This window comes from Anabrus simplex, chromosome 8 (genome assembly GCF_040414725.1).
Source record: "Anabrus simplex isolate iqAnaSimp1 chromosome 8, ASM4041472v1, whole genome shotgun sequence".
Lineage (NCBI taxonomy): Eukaryota > Metazoa > Arthropoda > Insecta > Orthoptera > Tettigoniidae > Anabrus > Anabrus simplex.
In genome coordinates, this window is record NC_090272.1 from 100,789,593 (window position 1) to 100,805,439 (window position 15,847).

Below are 15,847 nucleotides of genomic sequence, written 5' to 3' on the forward strand. Positions count from 1 at the left end.
ACAAATTTTGCAAACATCTCGTGATGGTTTCATTAAACCACCCCTAAATTTGACTGAAATAAGGCCATTTAACTTGTCACTAGTGTCTATAAGGATGCTGAGACATTCTGGACATAGAATCTTACTTTCTAAACTCCTGACTACAAACCCTGCAATGTACTCAGAGATGTCCCATGTCATGTCATTGTAGTTTGTTTTTCCAGGTAATGCAATATAGTCATGATCCAGAAGGCAATGTTGAGGAGATGTTTGGGACAATACCTCAGATGAATACTCGAGCATTCTTGCTTTAGGGAATGATGCATTTATCACATCCTCAGGTGACTTGTTCTGAGCAGTCAAAATACTGATTTTGTCCAGTGGGAGAGCATTGCCATTTCTGGATTCATGTAACTCAGGACTAATTAATATTTTCTTCAATGCAGCAGTGAATTGCCTGGCAGTGGGGTTATTATTATGTCCACCCTGAGATCTAATATAACTAAACAGTCTCTCAAGATGGTCTTGACTTACTTTATACAAAGGAAAATACTTTAGTGGAAAGTTTTCTGATGAGTCCCCAACAAAGAAATCATACATTGAAATGGTGCTCTCAATATCAATTAGAAACCCCAAAAATCCTGTCTTTCTGGTGGATAAGTACATGGGCTTGTTACTGAATCCCTCCTGTAGCTGCATAATATACTGTTTGGCCCTCAAAAGGAAATCTTTGATTTCAGAAATATTCTGTAAATTCAGAGCTTTCTTAAAGTATTTACCCCTTATACTCCTAGAATTTAGAACATCAAAGAGAATGTTAAATATCTGTATAAATTCTGCTGTAGCCTCACAACCCTGGAAACCTTCAATGTGTTTACTTGAACAATACAGCAGAGCATCACAAACAGACTGACTTAAAACTTGTGCAGCTAATTTGACCTTCATTTTCACTTTCTTATAATGTATGTGTGAATTCCTGACTTTGTACCCTAGATGCATACCTTCCTTTTGTTGCAACTCGTTCAACATCTCAATAAAATTCCACTCTGTTACCTCACCTGACCCATTACGTAAGTATTTCTTGTCACCTAAAGTATTCCTAACCAATTTCAACATGTGACAAGCATCCGGAAAGAAATAAACTGGCTGTTTGGTAACTGGGTGGAGGAAATGAGTAACCATGTTATTTACATCGAAGTTACAACCCAGGTTTTCAGCTGAAGCAATATTTGTTGCAGCACCATCACAAGTCAATGAAGTCACTGTCACACCAGAATCATGTAGCAATGTCAAACACTGTTCTGTAAGAGCACTTATTTGTGCAGCTTTTATGCCGTGCACAAAAAAGTATCCTAAAGGAATCTTCCAGGAATTGTTCACAAATACTAAGTGAAAAACTAAGGCTTCTGAAGCTTATGGTGCTGTGTCATCTTCATTATTAATCCCAACATTTACAGACCCATGAAATTTTTTGCCATCCCATTCCAAATGTTTCCTTATAGCCATGGAATCAAATAAAGGAGCACAAATCTTAGTGCCTGTGTATGATTTAAGTACCTGAAAAGCTTCAGCACAGAACCCAGGATTAGCATCTACACTTTGATACCATCGAGATAATGTTCTAGGGTGTGGAAGACAAGTGTCAAAAGTGTTTCTCACAAATGAATATGCCTTTGGAGAAAGAAAGTGAAGAGTAATGGCAAATGCTTTTAACTTCTCATCATACAACTTTTGCACTTTGTTACATGAAGCCTTATCTTGTTGTCGTTTATACAAACACAGTGAGGTATCTGACAAACCACTTAACATTTCACAGTATTCATTATCTATCAGAGCCTTCTTTTTAAGACTATCTACAACAGTACTTAATTCAGCCACCTTTTTCTTCATTCGCCTCTTTTTCTGGTGCAATAATTTTATTTTCTTTCTGTACGCAATTTCTTTGGTTTTCATATGATCTATTTGAGCACTAAAACACGTTTCTGCACTTTTATTACAGATAGATTTTTCCACAACAGGTACTTCCTGGACAGCTGTAGAGGAGTCTAATGAAGGCGTTTCCACAGTCTTTATGATTTTAAGGACCCTTCTCTCCTGTGAAATAAATTTAAGAAATAGTAGGCTTACTCTATAAATATGTATTTCGACATATTTCTCAATCAAATGCTAAAATGAAGAGAAACTAACCTTTGATTGTATTTGTAGGTACTTTGGGAAAGCAGCAAACACAGATGGCACAGCCCATTCCCTCAGTCTTACGACACACAATGAAGTACGATCAAAATCACGTTCAGTAAAGTGAGCTGAACATATAGTGCTGAAAGGTGTGGGGGACCAATTTTCCCTTCGTATAGCTCTTATCCATTTCTTCCGTCGTTCATTATCTTTAGGAAAACTGTAAATGATAAAGGGGCTTCTTAACCTATACTGCATGTGCAAGGGGAAAACAATTCGGCACTGAATATTCGCAAAGACATATTGCTTACCTGTGAAAAGTTATCCCTGGTATTTTCTTTGAAGCTCTGTTTGCACATCCATACGCTACACAAGTCGGCATTTTAAAACCATAACACAAACTTCCTTTATTTACTTCACACGTGGTGCACTGTTCACTTAGTTACACTAACTGGTCTCCAATGTTTTGGTACAAACAACATGGCGGCCGCTTTTGTCCACTGACTTCAACTCAGACGTCACATTGCCATCTCTATGTTATTCTGTGCTCGGTGGTGTGTTCTAACTCGCAGTACCCCCACCCCGCCCACTCCTGGCTAAGCCTCTGGCCTCTTAGTGTACTCCACAAGCGCGGGGCAGCCATCATTTATATCATAGATGGTTTCTAGCGCTGAGGTGCATCTGCGTTATCATTCAGCTGATGCATTCTCTTCTGAAATATGTCTTAGCCGGTCTGACTGGCTCAGTTCGGTGGTATTTAAAGGTGCTCAAAGACTTCAGTCTTGTGTCGGTAGATTTACTGGCACGTAAAAAAGAACTTTTGCGTGGCTAAATTCAGGCATCTCGGCGTCTGCGAAAACCGTAAATGTAGTTAGTGGGACGTAAAGCCAGTAAGATTATTTTATTATTATTAAGTATGTCTTCTGTAGTTCCTTGTAGCTATGACACGGTCTTTGACAGCAATGAGAAGCCCCTCGGTTTCACTGGAGAGCGAACTATGCTTTAGCCGTAAGTTCGGCAATACACGGTCGATATTATGTTTGGCTTAGCATATGATGGTGTGCATCATGGGGTTCTTCTTCTTAACCGTAAATTCTGATACTAATAGATGGTCACGGAAAAAATCGCGAGGAAGTGATTTTTAATGCTCATTTTCTATTCCCAAATGTGTTTCACTTCATTATTGCTTTTATGTTAATTTGTGTTAATTGAATTAATTAAGTTCATGTTGACTTTATAATATACTGCAGCACCATACTTAATAAAATGAAAGGGTGGTTGGATAATAACCAAGCGTCAAAAATTTTAATTGGTGTGGATTACGAAAAGTTAAGTAATTTAGTTCAAGTAGTGTGTTCATTAGAGTTAGTACAAGGCAGTATGAGTGAGGATAAACTTGGTGGGGAGAACGTTTTGATAATGAGCGTGGCTGAAGTGAGGGTAAGTGCAATATTATGAGACGGTTCCGTGCTTACGCTTATACCTCTTTTATGAACGTTACTGCGAACGGAGCATTTCATCAGAGTCATTGTTGTTATAATAATAATAATAATAATAATAATAATAATAATAATAATAATAGTGGGCTGTGCGGTACTGGTCTTGGATTCTAGCTCAATATGGTGGTATTGGAAGGTGCTCCAGGCTCCTGTCTGCAGCTTTACTGATACATAAAGGAATTCCTGTTGGGTAAAATTCCGATATCCTGCGCCATCGAAAACCGTATGAGTAGCTAATTGCTCGTATTAGCATAACGACGCTGTGGGTGGGGAACGCAGACGTAGAATACACCCATGGTATGCCCTGCCTTCCGTAAGAAGCTGCTAAAAGGGGAGACCAGGGATGATGATTTTAGATGAGACAACCTGTGATCAGTACCATCACGCTAGGAACTCCAATGAGTCGACATTTTTCGCGATTAGTACCACTATGTGATGACAACCATGGGTCTGTGGGTGGATCACTATGGATTTACAGTACCAGTGTATAGTATCCACCACTATGACGGAGGATTCCCCTGTCCAGGTTGGGTTGGAACACCCCAAGGAAATAAAAAGAAGCTAACCTCGCTGGGGTGTTTCAACTCTGGTTGTGGACATCATGGGTCTGCGTTACCTGTGTGTAGTAAGCAGTACCACAATGTAAGGCATACCGTGAGTCTACGTTACTTGTAATTAGTACCGCTACGTGAGAAATACCATGGTTCTACTTTACTAGTGATAAGTACCATTATGAGAGGCCGTTGTCCTCGATTTTGTACCCCTTTAGACAACAAGCATCATCGTTTCAGGATTCTGCTTCGGAGGCACACCTTGGTCAGCATATACCATTGTTGTGAGTTAGTTTCTGGGAAAATGGAGCGTGGCAGGTCGGATCCGCTGATTTCTTTAGGTTCATAATCATCCACTCATTATTCATCATCAAGTTTTGATTTCTGACCAGTTGATGAATTTTAGAATTTAAAATTGTCGTTGCATTTCGTTTCATTTCGTGCCATCAGCGGTAGATGGACTAGATGTTAGGCCCTTTTAAACAACAAGCATCATCATTGTATTATTATTATTATTATTATTATTATTATTATTATTATTTTCTGGCTTCTTGACTAAATTTTCAACTTAGTGACCTTCGATCAGAGGGCCCCGTGTTTGATTCCCGGCTGGGTTTGTGATTTTAACTACGTCTAGTTAATTCCCCCATCTTGAGGAATAGGAATTAACATTTAAAACTTTTTACATGTAGGCTACCGTTTTGTACCCTAAGGCAAGGACTTAGAACTACACATTTACATTTAAATTGACTTTCAATACGCTGTGGTGATTGCGAAAACTTGGAGTATATATTAATCTGCGTGTACCGTGAGAGAACCGGAAAAATGTAGTTGAGTGATTCGTTTTCACTGGGAAGTGGTTTTATGCAGCCGTATCGAGAGATTGGTTTTACTAAACTTCTGTTTGAGAACAGAAATATTGGGACAATGAGATATTTATTTAGTGTGAGTCTGAAGGCAAGGTTTTCTTATCATACCTCGTGTATTTACGTCGTAAATTACTCCTTTTGTTTTGATAACAGCGGATTGTCCCATGTCATTCAAAACCTGATTCTGTAAATTCTGTGTAAATTTCTGTGTGATGGTGTCATATTTTAATTCAACGCTCAACCCACTGTAAATTGTAGTATTAAGGCACATTAATTATATAAGTTATGTGCGAATTTGTATATAAACTGACTGCATTTGCAATGCTAAGATAATAGTAATTGAACCGTTCAGTCTACTGTGCCATAGTGTAAGATATTGAACTACTTAAGGTACGTGTGTAATTGTATATGATGATGCTGGATTTAGAATTTTAAACTAGTAGTATTTCTTGTAACATTCTCTTTCTATGGAATTGCTTGTTATACTTTTGTTGTTGTTTCTGATGTCTTTGTTGGATAATTAAGTTTTAACTTTACTTTATTATCACACTATTGTAAGTGATCATTGTAACCGGAATATTTCCCAGCTGCGATGTATGTGACAATAATAATAATATATCGGAAAATTAGTTGCAAATCAACTCCATGACTGGTAACTATTGTTCGGAAATTGTAATGAAGATTACTGTGTGCGAAATTCTTTATCTATATATTCAGCATGTACATAGATCGCCTGTACGAGATATTATGCACGCAAGGTGGAATGCATGAAGTGATGCTATTTAGTTCGCCTGTAATGTATGCACGCTAGTAAGCTACGGTGTGTGAAGTGTTGCTGGCTCTGTAGGCGATTTGCTTGAAGTGACGTGCCTGTTGTAGGTCACATTTCATCAGCAGTAACACGTTATGCGTGTAATGAGTATCTGTGACAATGATATCCTTGATGGCGTAATTAATTAAATTGTTGTTTACTGCAGATGGCTTAATGTAAACTAGCATCGTATAATCCGTAGTAATTCGCATATTCTGCACGATTAATTTATGCAATAACATGTACTATTCTTTTTCTCGTTTAAAAGTTTAAGTTATTTTGCTAGTTGCTTTACGTCGCATCGATACAGATAGGTCTTATGGCGACGATGGGGTAGGAAAGGCTAGGAGTAAGAAGGAAGCGGCCGTAGCCTTAATTAAGGTACAGCCCCAGTATTTGCCTGGTGTGAAAATGGGAAACCACGGAAAACCATCTTCAGGGCTGCCGACAGTAGGATTCGAACCTAATGTCTCCCGGATGCAAGCTCACAGCCGCGCGCACCTAACCGCACTGCCAACTCGTCCGGTAATTTTAAGTATTTAAGTCAAGTATTTGCACTAACGGTAAACCAAATTTATGATCTCAGTAAATCACAGGCGATTTGGGTTTGTCATTGATGAGCATTGGTGCCTAAATTGAGAATAGCATTTTTATAATGATATTTGGATTTAATTTTCAATAGTTGCCCTTTCCTACGGTTTTCGGAGAAACCGAGGTGCTACAAAGTTTCTTATCAACGAATTTATTGACTTTATACACATGAAGCTGGTGTATTTGAATACTTTCAAATGACACCAGTCTGCGTCAGAATCGAACCAATTTGGGCCCCGAAGGCCAGCTCTCTATCGTCTGAGCAACTCTGGTTAATATTGGTTCTCTTGTGATTTGACATCTTCTTGGTTACTACTTGTTTTTCAGCGAATTTTTACTCCTTTTTCAACCGCAGATGATGCCAGAAATCTTACAGCTGTTCAATTTCTAACACTTGTGTCAAAATCGAAGACGACGTGGCGAGTTGAAACAGTGAAACAGCGATTCGTGGCTGAACACCAGCTCAGGGAAATTATTTCGTGCTAATACTGCTTCTTCAGTCTCCGCGGATCAGGCGGCCTCTCACTGCTGGATACTGTGGTTCAAATCCCGGTCAATCCATGTGAGATTTGTGCTGGAAAAAGTGGAGGCGGGACAGGTATTTTTCCGGGTACTCCGGTTTTCCCTGTCACCTATTATTCCAGTAACACTCTTCACTAACATTTCATTTCATCTGTCAGTCATTAATCATTGCCCCAGAGGAGTGCGACAGGCCTCGGCAGCCGGCACAATTCCTGCCCTCACCGCAATTTTGGGGCTTCATGCATCCCATCCCTGACCCGGTCATTGACTGGAAAACAGGTTGTATGTTTTAATTGTCACTGCTTCTTCAACTCTGTATGTAAGTTTGATCATGCATGGTGCACGGAAGTCAGCAAGTGGACGACGTAGATATTTTGATCAATATTAGCAAATATCAGTCTCAGTGATCTGTCAAATAGTTCTCTAACTGTTAAAAATAATTTTTTCCATAATTTTGTCACACATTTTGTTGTACTGTGCACCAAGAACATCGTAACCCCTTCACATCTGCGCCTGCCATCCGAGAACAAGTAATGGACTCCGTGCAACATTCTGTGTCATGCCGCACCATTGGTCGGAGACTAGCAGCAGTCGGACTAGGGAATTATCGTCCCATGCTTAGACTGCCAATTAACACAAACGACTGCGTTGGTGTAGTGCCGTAACTGGGAAGCATGGACTGCTGATGAATGGTGTCGCATTGTGTTCAGCGATGAATCGTTGTCCTACACTACCCAGGATGACCATCGTCTGCGAGTATGGGGACGACCTGAGGAGAGATCCCATTCTTCCAATATTTGGAGAGGCACAGTGATGGTACTCCTGGCGTCATGGTGTAGGGAGTCACCGTGTATGGCTGGTAGTGATTGTGGTAACTCTGACAGCACAGTGATACGTTATGCACATCCTCCTGTGTTACCTCTCATGCTACAGTATCGTAGTGCTGTTCTTCAACAGGACAATGCTCATCCACACACGGCACGTCTCTATGAGCTGTCTGCGTGGCGTTGAGGTACTCCGGTGGTCTTCAAGATCACCAGATCTGTCCCCCATAGAATGTGTGTGGGACCACCTCGGACATCAATTCCGTCTCAGTGTCAGTATCCAGGATATGAAGGATCAGTTACAACAGTTATGGGCCAGCTTGCCTTCCTCAAGAGAGAATACAACGGATTTATTACCCGAATCAGTGCATGCATCCAGGCCAGAGCGGGCGCAACGTCATACTGATGAGTGAGCCCGTAGTTCCAAGTTCTTTGTAAATGTGATTCGATTTTGTAATCACTGAAATAACATCACTCACACTCTCAACACGTGAAGTTTCATTTAGTTAATTTAGTTTCCTCTCCCCTTTTCATTTTGCTTCAATTCGTTTGTCGGTCAGTGTATGCATATCGAGAGAGTGGGGAGATGGAATTTTATTGAATTTCCTTTCAGAACAGTTTATCAGTTACCAGCGTGTGATAGTCAAATTACGTAACTTGTAATGCACAATTTAACTCTAGGTAATTTCTTGCTAATGCCAGTATAATGAAGGATATTCAAACTTGCAGTTTAAATTAAGCTTAGTTCTGTACAATTGAAATACATCTACTTAAAATCCCGGGGTGGTTCATTTAGCGTTCATTATTACTAATCCTACAATCTCAACATTCCCACTGATACCATACGTTTCCTTCGAGTAGAGGAAGTGTGGATTCATATAAATAACACCAGGGTGTCTTTAGAAGCTGCAGAATGAGGCATAATTTCAACATATTAGTGGATGAGAATTGAATGAATTTCGGAATAACATTTCGTGGATAGCGTACCGGATTCTCTGTGACTTGTGATCGAACGTTTGTCCTTTAATATATAGCACCTATGGCTTTGAAGATAGGTCAACTTCATCTGGAGTTTTATCGTAGGGAATACGTAATACGGATTTAGAACGTTAATCCGTCAATATCTTGTATTGCCTTTTCATCTAGACGTTCTTTCTTTTGGGGAAAGCTCTGCCGTTATTTCCCCCCCTTTCGCCGCTACCCTCCACCCCCGCCGCCGCCCGTCTGTGTGCCACGCCCTCCAGAGTGGATCGATTTGCAATCAAGGGCTGGGTGTAGGGGTGGAGTAGTATCCTCCACGTGAAGCCTTGTGGTCCTCGTATCTGTCGTCACAGCCACTTAGATGACCTAACCACACGTTCAAGACTTGATCTCTTCTTAGAAGGCGATGCTTTTACGCTCTGTGAGACAATTCCATTATCCAGACAGAGATGGACAAATTAAGTCTAGGATAACTCTTGTGATCGATACCCAAATGGAAGAGAGTTTTCAGTTACAGTTCATAGCGGTGTAGACCAGTTGGTTTGTCACCAGGTACCAAAAAGTAGTGTATCTTCAATATTTTGGGTCTCAAAAATATCATTGTGGAAACTACCCATCACTTGAGCTGACCTCAGAAAAATAGCTCAACTGTATTTTAAAGAAAATTAATTATGCCCTTAACACCATGTTCTGAACAGTAAGTTAAGGAACAAAACTTTTTGTTTGTACCGAGCTCGATAGCTGCAGTCGCTTAAGTGCAGCCAGTATCCAGTATTCGGGAGATAGTAGGTTCGAACCCCACTGTCGGCAGCCCTGAAAATGGTTTTCGGTGGTTTCACATTTTCACACCAGGCAAATGCTGGGGCTGTACCTTAAGGCCACGGCCGCTTCCTTCCCACTCCTAGCCCTTTTATGTCCCATCTGGCCTATCTGTGTCGGTGCGGCGTAAAGCAACTAGCAAAAAAAACTTTTTGTAAATAACATTGTTTCTTAAGACTCCACCTGAAGGCTGGTTGGATCCTCAAATAGCACCACTAAAAGTTATAAGGTTTAGAGAAATCGCAAAAACCGATGAGGTGTACAAGCATATTTCTTTGACGCATTCCCTAATATTACTGTCGATTTTACCCCCACATTGCAGGCAGTATCCCAGATATATGAGCAAGTTATCTGCATGCAGAATTTACGCGATTCGTCCAATTTATACCCTGGACGGAGCGAAGTGGTGTTGGGATCATGCAAGATAGGGAACTGTTGAATAACACAAAGCACGATGGCTTCACCTGTAAGATCCTTGGGATGTGAGACCTATGCAGAAGATTACTGTGAGTCCTATAGTAGATTTTTAGAGGGGCTGGCTGGTGCTTCGGGAATTCAATCGTATTGGACACAGCAGTTCTCCTTGAAGAAGATCAAATTCAAGCGTCCTTCTGAAATGATGTAACTACGAACCTTGTTTACCTTACGTCTCTGATAACTACCGTATACCCATATGGTCTGTGACAAATCTTTTCTTTGAAAGATTGTGGAAGGCCGGGATATACCTAAAATACATCATATGTTTTAAATGTTATTAAGGATTGCCTGCAAAATTATTCACACACCACTTGCATTTCGCAGAATGCTCCACACATCTATAATCGTTTATACTAGTGCAAAAACGTAATTCTACCGAACCCCCGCGATCGCTTATAATAGAGCTGTTGTACCGTCGTTGTTATAACTAGCATGTGTATGATTCCTTCCCTGCAGTCTCCTCATGTTGCTGAGATCCTGAGGCATGTAGGTGGACAGATTGTTGTGACATAATCACTACCTGGCTCTCTCTGGCTTTGTGCGGTTTCATTTCTTCCTTCTCGAATAAAATATAAGTATGAAGTTAATATTCAGGAAGTACAGATAGATGTACAAATTATTGAAAACGTTGCTAGTATGATCCGTATAATAAATCTCATCAGAGTTATGGACTCTTGGAATTTCACAAGAACGCCATGGATATTTCCTTTATATTTCACTGTATTGGAGAAAGGTATAGAACAAAAAGTTTGTAAGTGATATTCCAACTCAATTTTGATTTGAGTAATTTTCCTGTAAAGCCAACCGTAAGCGAGATACATTGAGTTTCTGTGTTTTATGCCCCCTCTGAAGCCCCATCCAGCAGAATATTTCTTTTGCTATTTGTTTTATGTCGCACCGACACAGATAGATATTATGGCGACGATGGGATAGGAAAGGCCTAGAAATGGGAAGGAAGCGGCCGTAGCCTTAAATAAGGTACAGCCCCAGCATTTACCTGGTGTGAAAATGGGAAACAACGGGAAACCATCTTCAGGGCTGCCGACAGTGGGATTCGAATCCACTATCTCGCGGGTGCAAGCTCACAGCTCCACGCACTTAACCGCACGGGTAACTCGCCCGGTGCAGAATTAGAATAACTTATTTCTATGCTCCTACTCTCCCTTATCCTAAATTTAAATGCTTATTTTCATGAAAATTTCGCAATTAATTTTACCGTGATTCTGTAACAAACGGACAAAAAAAATTTGAATCCGACATAGGCTTTTATTTGCAATGTTCGCTATAAAAAATCAACTGTTTGGTTAAAATAAAAAAAGGTAGACGTAAAATGGATTATGCAGGTGTATCAGAACTATACTGTCATAGAAAGGAAACCGGGATGCTCTTCTTGTTGTGTTAAGAACGATGGTACAAACGGATTGGTGGAGAACATTTTTCTTTTTTGATGAAATGTGGGTACATTATTACTTCCGGGCGCGCGATTCAAATTTACGAACTCATTGCATTTGCTGTGCCAGAGCACAAGCCGCTGCCGTCATTCAGGGGAGGGAGGGGAAGTGGGGCGTATGATGGAGACAGTGATAATGCTCCATGCGTATGCACAAGTTTCCTCGTTCGACTGGTACAGGATGGTCCTTGTCTCTTACAGGCAATGTGCACAGTTCGTTTATTAAACAGCCGTAACTGCACACACGGTATAATAACACACTGTAATTAAGACACACTTTGTTAGTCAAGGAATGCATCAGATCGCTTCTCTTCTCGTCTGTTTGTCGCACTGACGTTCTTTGTTGTTTAACATGCTGCCGCCCCACGATTGTGTATTCCTGCACTCACAATATTGTAAATGGAATGAAATGCTGAACTAAGGAAAGAGTACGCCCAGTGGTTTGATTACAGTGGATGTTCAGTATGCCCCCTCCTACTTCGATGCACGGTTCATAACGGTGTAGTAGTGATCTTTGGACTCTGTTCAAGATGTGTGGCGTGTCGCCAACGACTCAGAAAGCTGCCTATATTCTTGATAAAAAAAATCACCTTCTCTTTCTACGCAGTTCGTACAATATATGTCTTTTCACGAGAGTTTAATCCTGGTATGTCCACGCCTCCGCCAAAGAAAGGGTTGTGATTCGTTGAGCGTGTAGTACCGACTTCCACCCCGTCACAGACGTACAGGGCTACACATTAGTTACGACAAGAGTGCGAAGATCTGAACTTGTGAATAAACGACTAAACCTGGATTCTGTTCACTTAGTTTATTGAACACTTTAACGATGCACTGCCCATGTTCACTTCTGAGCGGTTTTCCTCTTTCGTGCTTCACTACACGCGATGGTTCTACCCTTTGCTCCATTTCTCTCTCTATGGACACTGACACTGACTACTACTAAAAGATGCAACACCCTATGTACAAGCTGTAGAGCTTGGGACATTCCCTCACTACGAGAAGACTTCCTGTATTACACCAGACATTGTGCCTTCATTTCTCGTTATTTAATCACTACTTTATTGAAACAAAACCATATATGTACCGGTATATATGACAACCATATTTTAATTTCATTACGTACTCTTCCAACGCTCCAAATGTAATAAACTAAAATAAAATAAAATTAATGTGACGAACTACATTTCTTCGAGCTCACATACAGTTGAGTGAGTGCGACGGTTGCTTCTCCAATCAACTATGTCCATGTCCACGTGCATAGGCAAGGTGCTCCGCCTGTTTGTTTACATCAGGACTAAACTCTCGTGAAATGCGATATAGTCGTTTTGTGCAGAACAAGCTGTACACTGCGGAATGGGGCTGGGAAGCCGCTATGCGAAACGAACGATAAACTTGTGATTTCGCACCGAGTATTAACTCTGTCTTCTCACATCCCACTTTCCCTCCCTTCCCTTCCGTCCTCTGACGCACTGTAACAGGCAGCGGCTGGCTCTCTGGCATAGCAAACACGGTAAGTTCGTCAATTTGAATCGCGCACCCGAAGTAATAATGTAACCTCAATTTCTCCAAAAGAAAAATTTTCTCCGTCAATCTGAGAACACGAAGAGCATCGATAATCCCTGATTTTTTGTCGGTATAGTTCTGATGCACACTGTTTATGTGTTTCTTCGAGAATATATTCTGTGTGTGTGTATATAATATCCACGATTAAAACTTTGGGGACCGAGCTCGATAGCTGCAGTCGCCTAAGTGCGGCCAGTATCCAGTATTCGGGAGATAGTGGGTTCGAACCCCACTGTCGGCAGCCCTGAAAATGGTTTTCCGTGGTTTCCCATTTTCACCCCAGGAAAATGCTTGGGCTGTACCTTAAGACCACGGCCGCTTCCTTCCCAGTCCTAGCCCTTTCCTGTCCCATCGTCGCCGTAAGACCTATCTGTGTCGGTGCGACGTAAAGACAATATCAAAAGAAAACTTTGGGGTCTATATGTGCCTTTATGGAGCATGAATCGAGTTCTTTAACTATCTGAGCCGCTGAGAGCCAAAGAGATTTAAGTCAATTTTTTCCCGTTCTGAGAATTTAAAGTTTTCGCGTTTCGTTTCATATTAATTCTGGCTTTACAAGAATTGCTGATTCATTTGATGAAATATGCAAACGATATATTAAAATTATATTTATTAAGACATTTTAATAATTTGTTTCTTAAATTGCTTTTTATCGTTCCTATAATTTGGAGTACGACTTTTCCTGTCAGCAGCTAAAGTGTACCACTCATCCTATACATATTTTGGCGAAGTTGAGTAAAAGGAAAATGTGTAAGTTGTGTTTTAACTTCTAATATGGCAATTTATTTATAAAATAATTTTTAACGAAACATAATGTTGTACAGTAGATGTGAAACTGCACGTACGGCTTCCATTGCAACTTTTTCTCGCATATTAAAATAATTGCTCTGTTTTTAAATGCTAGCTACTCAATCTGGTCTAATAGTTCACCAGTACGGCCACTCATGGATTATAAATAAATTGTTTTGCCCAAATGTCAAAATTTCTGAAAATTAAATTATCATGCTGGGGTCTAAATGTGCTTTTATGGAGGATAAATTGAGTTGTTTAACTATATATCACTTATTTCTACTTTATACGAACGCTGGTAACCTCATTTGAAGTTATACAAAAATATTTGTGTGTGTGTGTGTGGGGGGGGGGGGAGCGGGGTCATAATACGTAAATCCTTGAAAACAGCGTCTGGTATATGCCATAATAACGACAACAAAACAGAATACCTGCTCATTTTAACAGTCTGAAAGTGTTCTTGTGACTTCTTAATTATTTTTAAATGTTGTGTTATTTCCTACATTGATCATTGCTTGTCATTTCACTACAAAACCGATTCTATCGGTATAATAGGACCTAATATCTGTTGTTCTTTCTTTTCAGGTATGTGTCCTATTCTCTTAGTAAAATTTCTGCACGCGGTAAGTTGAACGAGGACCATGACATTTTATGCAGGATTAACAGGGGAAGGAATTTTAGCCTGTAATATCAATACTTGTATCATAACGATGACGCGAATCTGAAAGGAGTATGGAATATTCTCCATTTTCTGGTGTTATCTGTGGACCACTGGTGTAATCGTATGGAGTGTTTTCCCTTATAACGAGGGATGCAATAATTAAACCGGCCAACCGTTGGATTTCCAGTCATGCTGGGCGAGGACCCGTCCCTTCTCCTGATTTACTGTTCGCTGTGCTCTGGAGCTGACAAAAGATAAATAGCACACACCCAACATGATTCATCAGCTGATTGTTTCCGTGCTTGCTTCGGCACTGCATTTGTTGGTCTTCCAGAGGAGTAGGGCCAAACTAAAGACCAGATAATGCAGATAGATCAAGAAGGTAGTTCATTCATATTTTCGTTATAGAATTTCGAATATTCCTTAGATATTACGCCAAATTTGGATACTTGTATTCGTACTTATTCTCACGAAGCTTCGTCAAGCACATCATAGACCTCAGTAGTGTGTCCAACATTTTTTTATTAATAAATCGAATTATTTTCATGCCTGCATAGTGAAAATTTTCAATCCCCGCCCTTAGGAGGTGGGGTGGGCCAGAAAATTCGGTGGGATTGTGAAATTGCTATGGATGAAGAACATGTCTGTAGAAAGGGAGTTTCTTTTGCTGGGAGTGACAAATATCGGGGCTTCCTGCGTGAGTGCTTTATTTCCCTTTAGATATGATCCATATTGCCATTATAGAGATAAACAGGTTTTTTTACACTTCGTAAGGAACGACACAAAGTTGTGCCTACTACAGTATCTTGAGGGAATGATGGCGATACTGTAAGTAATCCAAACTGCCGTGGTGGATTAATGATCTCGAGTTCGCGTGTTCAATCACGGCTTAAGTAGCTGATTCTTTGAGGGTGGTCAAGTAGCACTAAGTACTCTACGTAGACAGAATACTTGCAGCGGGGATTTAACCGAAGATATGGTACACTTCATGCATTTTTCAGGTTTCTTCTACACACCGATATAATGATATGGCATGTATCGTGGTTTTCTGTCTTGCAAAAAATCCATCGACATCTGCTGGATTCGAAATTGGGGTCTTTATCTTATAAGTTGCTTTACGTCGCATCGATACAGGTAGGTCTTATAGCGACGATGGGCTAGGAAAGAGCTAGGAATAGGGAGGAAGCGGCCGTGCCCTTAATTAAAGTACACCCCGACCGTTTTCGTGGTGTGAAAATAGGAAACCATGGAAGACTATCTTCAGGGTCGCTGATGGGTTTCAAACT

General features: G+C 40.5%; 1 long non-coding RNA gene across 1 annotated transcript; it reads right to left on the reverse strand.

Annotated features, from left to right (window-relative positions):
• Positions 1-1,986: 1,986 nt before the first annotated feature.
• Positions 1,987-2,684, reverse strand: LOC137501882 (uncharacterized). Its single transcript, XR_011018670.1, has 3 exons — positions 2,466-2,684; positions 2,167-2,374; positions 1,987-2,073 (listed from the first exon to the last, which is right to left on the reverse strand). It is a non-coding gene; the product is annotated as an uncharacterized lncRNA (long non-coding RNA).
• Between the last annotated feature and the right edge of the window lie 13,163 nt (positions 2,685-15,847).